The sequence below is a fragment of the Oratosquilla oratoria genome, chromosome 43 (assembly GCF_046742065.1).
Source record: "Oratosquilla oratoria isolate Oo_2021 chromosome 43, ASM4674206v1, whole genome shotgun sequence".
Taxonomy (NCBI): Eukaryota; Metazoa; Arthropoda; class Malacostraca; order Stomatopoda; family Squillidae; genus Oratosquilla; species Oratosquilla oratoria.
Window position 1 is genome coordinate 17877908 of NC_134819.1, and position 7500 is coordinate 17885407.

Below are 7500 nucleotides of genomic sequence, written 5' to 3' on the forward strand. Positions count from 1 at the left end.
GTGACATGATTAGTTATAAGAAGTGCAATGCAGACGATTGTGACGTCATGTCGTCGTTGCTAATTCAGGAGTTGGCTATACATTTAAATACTGAATATGAAAATTGTATATATATACATATATATATATATATATATATATATTATATATATATATATGTACATACATATATATGCAACAGTAATCACATAAAACACGTGAATAAAGATTTTTGCTTGTAACCACGAGGAAATTAAAGATCGGAATACTGAACGTTTTTGTCTATTAAGACATTTTCAAACTACTTTGAAAATGTCTTAATAGACGAAAACGTTCAGTTTTCCGATTTTTAATTTCCTCGTGGTTACAAGCAAAAAAAAAAAAAAAAAAAATACATATATATATATACATATATATATATATATATATATATGTATATACATATATATATTTATATATCTATACATATATATACATATATATATACATATATATATACATATCTATATATACAGGTATATTAATATATATATGTATACATATGTATATATACATATATATATATACATATACATATATATATACATATATACATATATATATATGTATATACATATATATATACATATATATATACATATATATACATATATGTATAAACATATATATATAGATAAATATATATATATAATACATGTATATCATATATACAGTATATGAATACATATATATATATATATATATATACATATATGTGTGTGTGTGAGTGTGTGTGTGTGTGTGTGTGTGTGTGTGTGTGTGTGTGTGTGTGTGTGTGTGTGTGTGTGTGTGTGTGTGTGTGTGTGTGTGTGTGTGTGTGTGTGTGTGTGTGTGTGTGTGTGTGTGTGTGTGTGTGTGTGTGTGTGTGTGTGTGTGTGTGTGTGTGTGTGTGTGTGTGTGTGTGAAGTGGAAAGCACTGGACCTAGCATCGACGCCACCTTGATAGGGAGACTATGGTAAAAAAACACCGAAGTTGTGGCAAAAGAAGAGGATCCACAGCGCTTGGCTATCTAGGAAGCCATCAGGATAAAGGAGCTGCAACATGTCATTAATAGGCAAGTAAATGACTTCGCCCTCCTCCCTAGCATGAAACCTATTCGGAGGAGCCAGATGAGCAATCGCAAGAATTCGGGGTCTCCTCCACAGAGACTTTCCATTCCCCGCCAAAGAGAAGAACATCCTGCCATTCGTCGTTCCCAAAGACTGAGAAGCAGACTGGCGCAGAACCCGGAAGTGGCCTCTTCGAGTACTGTTTCCGACAACCTGTGATCTCTCCTAGTGTTCGTGCTCTTATGTGTGACCTACCCCAGTTTCAACTCGGTGACTTCTCCCCGTGCTTTTCACTTCATTTAAAATATGCTCCCTTTTCCAATCTTAATCACATCAACTGAGGATGCAGAAAGATCCCCGAAACGTTTTGAAATTTAATTTGTTCTACTTGTATTTTGTTTTTTGTTGTTTTCTTTGTACTCATTTCTTGTATTTTGTTTACTGTGTTCTGTATTTTTGTGTTCATCATAACTTTTGTTTCCTATGAGTTTTGGAAATTTGATTTATTCCCTTTCCCCCTACCAGAAATCTACTTTTCGCAAGCTTGAGAGCTCACGGAAAAAGTTAATTAATAATTCTTTTGCTGTCGTTTTTAACAGAATATATATATATATATACAGTATATAGGTTACTCCTTGAAGTCAGCTGTTGAGTTCATTGACATCCTGAGAACTTCTGATCCTGACGAAGACATTGCTTCTCTGGACGTGGAGAGCCTTTTCACCCACGTCCTTGCCCAAGAAACTATAGAAATCATCCTGGACTGCGTTTACAGATCTGGCCGTAAGGCTATTGAAGGAAATGCTAGAAGCATGTACGATGGAGGCACCTTTCCTCTCCCACAGAGGGGAACTCTTCCGTCAGGTGGATGGTGTTGCGATGGGGTCACCCCTGGGTGTCCTATTTGCCAACATGTACATGGCTGCTGTCGAAACTAGGACCTTCAATAGTCACCATAGACCGAGGATCTACGCCAGATATATTGATGATATTTCTATCTCCGTCAGAGAAAGCAGCGATACCAGGAAGTTAGCAGACGCCCTCAAAGCAAATTCAGTCCTCAATTTTACCATCGAAGAGAGTAAGGACAAAACCCTTCCCTTCCTTGATGGCCTTGTCGAAAGGAAAGAGGACCATTACGCCACTTCTGTTTTCACAAAGGATACCAATGTTGGGCGGTGCCTAAATGCCAGGGGTGAGTGTCCAGACTCTTACAAGAGGTCTGTAGTTGGTGCTTATGTTAGGCGGGCTTTCTCCCATTGCAGCACATGGAAAGCTGTCCATACAAAACTTGAACGCGTTAGACAGGTGTTAACGAATAATGGCTTCTCTTGTAACACCATAGAAGATATCATTAGAAAGAATATGGAAGAGTTTCACACCCGAGTCAAAACCACTGCTGACAATGCGGAGAAAACCCTAATGATTTACCATAAATTAGATTTTGACACTGCTTACAGACAGGAAGCCGATACCCTTCGTAGGATTATCTCTAGAGGTGTTTCACCTCAGGAGCCCTACGAAAGGGTCTCACTGAAAGTCTTCAGCCGTCCCAACCTGATTGCCTCCCTTGTCATGAAAAGCAGCACCGTCCCCGAGTGTCCAAAGGAACTTAAAACCGGCGTAGTATACAAATTTAAATGTTCTGAAGGGGCATGCAAGCCCCTCGATGTTAGCTACGTCGGCCATACCCTCACGACCTTAAGAAGACGACTGCAGGCTCACCGTAACAACGGAGCCATCCACCAACATTTTGTCGATGCCCACGATAAAAAGCCGCCCCTAGTAGATCTCATAAGGGATACAACAATCATCCACCATGATAACAATTATGGAAGTTTAGTTGTAGCTGAGGCAGTGAGCATCGCTTTACAAAAGCCTATCTTAAATATACAGATTTCATCTGATTATGTCCTCCCCTCTAATAGAAAATACAGACCGTCACCACGGGACAAAAACCCACATGGGGATTGTGTCCAGACTTCCGGGACGTAAATCCACATCGGGAAGCTGTCCCGGTTACCCTTTCCGTCTCGGTAGGGTAGACAGATTCCCACCTCACGAGTGACCTCTCCCTGCCGTTTTCACTCGGCCTTATATACCCATGTTTGTATTGATGTATTGTATTACCCTGAAGATGACCATTTGTAATGGTTGAAACAGCTATCGGTAAAATGAATCAACATTCTGAAGCCTTTTACTATTTCCTTCAGAGTTTGAAATATGAAGAGAAAAGGAAATACAGAGAGTTAGAGAAATGTTCTCTTAAAATCATTGACGCCACTTGTGCTTTAGCATTTAATAGGAATATATATATATATATATATATATATATATATATATATATATATATATTCATATATATATGTATATATATATCAATATATATATATATATATATATATATATATATATATATATATATATATATATATCCGAGAGGTGACACCTTGACGTGGTGGATAGGCTTGAGAATTTTAATGATTACAAAAGCTATGTCGATAGAGAGGAAACCTCTGCAGGGTCACCCATATCGAACAGGTTTTGTAGGAAAGATCAGACAAAGAGCAGCTCAAACACACAGTCGCAGGACCCACTGCTAACTGACACGTCCCTCAGGGCAAACAGGGAAATTCCTCATAGATATATGGGGTACCGTCATTATGACGGCGTGGACCATTGGGCACCCTATAGATATAGGGCTTCACCGAATATAATGAATAAGTTGACACCAGAGAAATATCTCACCAGAAACCAGTTGGCAAGGAGGTGAGATTACTGCCAACCCCCCTTCATAGCCAACATGAATATGAATAGCACAATCAAAACAAAACCGGGCGTTCCTGCTGGATCATCGTCTCCTAAAGGTCCAACCGTATTGCCTCGTGTGCTTACGGGCAGTGTGCCACCGAATCTGAGTAAGCACTGTCCAAGCAGATCTAAGTCTTGGACATTAAACAACATGAAGAAAATGAAGATCTATATATACAACGTAAGAAGTCTCTCAGAAGACCACACACTGGAGAGTTTAATGGAAGAGCTAGACAACATCAAGTGGGACATCGTAGGACTAAGCGAAGTCCGAAGAACTGAAGAAAAGCTGATACAATTACAGGATGGTCACCACCTGTTCTACTATAGAGGTAAGGACAAAGAAAGATCTAGTGGAGTAGGATTCTTGATCAACCGAGAGGTTGCTGGTAACGTAATCAAATTCAGTAGTATATCGGACAGGGTAGCTTGGATTGTGATTAGGCTGTGTAAAAGGTACACTCTAAAAATAGTTCAGGTTTATGCACCAACTTCACAGAGTTCAGACGAGGAAATTGAGTCCTTCTATGATGATTTAAGTCAAGTAATGGATCGAGAAAAAAAGTAAGTACACTTTGGTAATAGGAGACTTTAATACTAAAGTAGGGAAGATGATGGAACTTTTGGAGTAGGTGAAAGAAATGACAGAGGTGAGATGTTAGTCAATTTTGCAGAGAACTACAATATGAGGATAATGAACACTTTCTTCCAAAAGCGTGTAGGTCGTAAATGGACGTGGAGAAGTCCAAATGGAACAACAAAGAACGAAATACACTTCATATTAGGGGATGAGAGCAAAAGCGTTAGCAATGTTACGGTGATAAATAAAGTCAACATAGGTAATGACCATAGAATGGTCGGATGCACAGCTAAATTCAACTTCACAGCCGAGAGAAATAAACTAGTTTTAAAAAAGGAAAATAAGCCTTGCAAAGGTTAAGGATAATAATAAGAAATTTTAGTTAGAAATTAAAAATAGATTCGAAGCTCTAGGAACTAACGAGGACAGCGTGGAAGATATCAATTTGAATTTAATGAACATCATTAAGGAATCGGCAGAGAAAGTAGGAAGTACAAAAACATTAGAGAAAACAAATACTCCAAAGCTACAAATGACATAATTAAAAGAGAAAGGAACATGCAGATTAGAAGCAGTAGAGACGAAATAGAAAGAGTAGAACTAAACAAGCTTATCAACAAAAGGCAGAGATTAGAGAAAAGAAAGAGAAACATGGATGAAATAGAAGAAACTATTCGGAAAGGTAAAAGTATTAAAGTGACCGAGCGTAAACATACTTGAGGAAGACAGCAAACTATATGTTTGAAAGATAGAAATGGAGAAATAATTAAATGTAGAGACAAAATGATAAAAAGAATAGAAGAATTTGACCAAGAGCTTTACTCGTCGAAGGCCGTAGTTAAGTCAGTAAGTTCATGTGTAGACGTTAGTAGTGTACCAGAGATTACAAAGGAAGAAGTAGAATTTGCTCTAAAAACTATGAAACGAGGAAAAGTACCTAGGGAAGATGGTATATCAATAGATTTGTTGAAAGACGCAGGTAAATTAGCTCATATTAAATTAGCTGAGTTGTACACCCAGTGCTTACGTCAAGAAAGCGTTCCGGATGCGTGGTTCAATGCTATAGTGATCTTACTTCATAAAAAAGGAGACCAGAAGGACCTTAGTAACTATCGACCGACTAGCTTGCTGTCAAACGTATATAAAGTATTCTCCAAGATCCTTACAAATAGACTGAGTCAAGTTTTAGATGGAAACCAACCGAGAGAACAGGCAGGCTTTAGAAGCGGATATTCAACTCTAGACCATTTGCAGGCGATAAACCAACTAATCGAGAAAACGACAGAATATAATATACCTCTGTGTTTAGCTTTTGTAGATTACGAGAAGGCCTTTGATTCAGTAGAACAAATAGCAATACTAAACTCGCTACGCAAACAGGGTACAAACGAACAGATCATAAGAGTTTTAGAAAAGATTTACTCGAAAGGTACCGCTATAGTTCGACTACATAAAGATACAGAAAAGATCAAGATCGAGAAAGGAGTACGGCAAGGCGATACAATTTCACCCAAACTATTTACAGCTTCTTTAGAAGATATTTTCAGAAGATTGAGTTGGGAAAAGAAAGGTTTGAAGATTAATGGCGAATATTTGAACCACCTAAGATTTGCAGATGACATCATTCTTATTTCAGAAAGAGCAGAAGACTTGCACGATATGCTGAGCGATCTAAACAAAGAAAATATCAAAGTAGGTTTAAAAATGAATAAGAGTAAAACCAAAGTAATGTTCAACACAAAAGTTCAAAGTAAAGAGATTGTAATTGATGATGAGAGTCTTGAGGAAGTTGAAGAGTATAATTATTTAGGTCAGATGGTGAAGGTGACGAAAGATCATGATAATGAAATAAAAAGATGCATTACAATTGGTTGGAAAATGTTTGGTAAGTATAATAAAATCCTGAGAGGCTCTCTGCCTTTATGTTTGAAACGTAAAGTTTACAACCAATGCATTCTACCAGCAATAATCTACGGATGTTAGACTTTGAAGCTGACTAGGCCGAGGGAAACAAAGCTAAGGACTGCACAGAGGAGAATGGTGAGATCAATGATGGGAATAACACTGAGAGACCAAAAGAGAGCAAGTTGGGTGAGAGAGCAGACTACAGAGAAGGATATTGTGGAGGCAGTAAAAAAGAGGAAGTGGAATTGGGCAGGTAAGTTAGAGCGAAGGACTGATGAGCGATGGAGCAGGTGCGTTACTGAATGGACGCCGCGAGATAGGAAGCGTGGAAGAGGAAGACCAGACAGAAGGTGGAGAGACGAGATCGACAAGTTTGCAGGAGTGAAGTGGCAGAGGATGGCACGGTCGTGTGAATCATGGAATGCTATGAAGGAGGCCTTTGTTCAGCAGTGGACTCAGGATGGCTGATTTGATTGATTGATATATATATATGTATATTCATATATGTATATATATATATATATATATATATATATATATGTATATATATATTTGTATATATATATATATATACATATATATGTATATATATATGCATATATATATACACATATACAGTATATATATATATATTTGTATATATATATAAACATATATATATAATATATATGTATATACACTGTATATATATATATATATATATATATATATATATATATATATATATATATATATATATATATATATATAATTAGACTGGCCCAAAAAACTAAAATTTTGAAAAACTTTTGTCTCACCCCCAGATATTATGAGGCTTGTTGAAAAAATAATCTGTGCGAATTTGCAGCAAAATATAACTGTATTTAATAGTGCCACAAGTAAAATTTATTTTTACACATATGTTAGCGTAAGAGAAATATAATAATAGGTTACTTTTTATTTATTTTTTTACTTTTCGGAGTAAATATTAGCTAAAAATAAATCAATAGTTGCATTTTGTTGGTCACTATATAAAATGCATATCTGGAAACTTAAGGGAGAAATTTCTTCACCTGACTTAGTGGCTGCATTAGACAGAACGAAGATGAGTGATCGTAATGCAATGAGAGTAATATCAGCAACAGCCTCAACCCTTG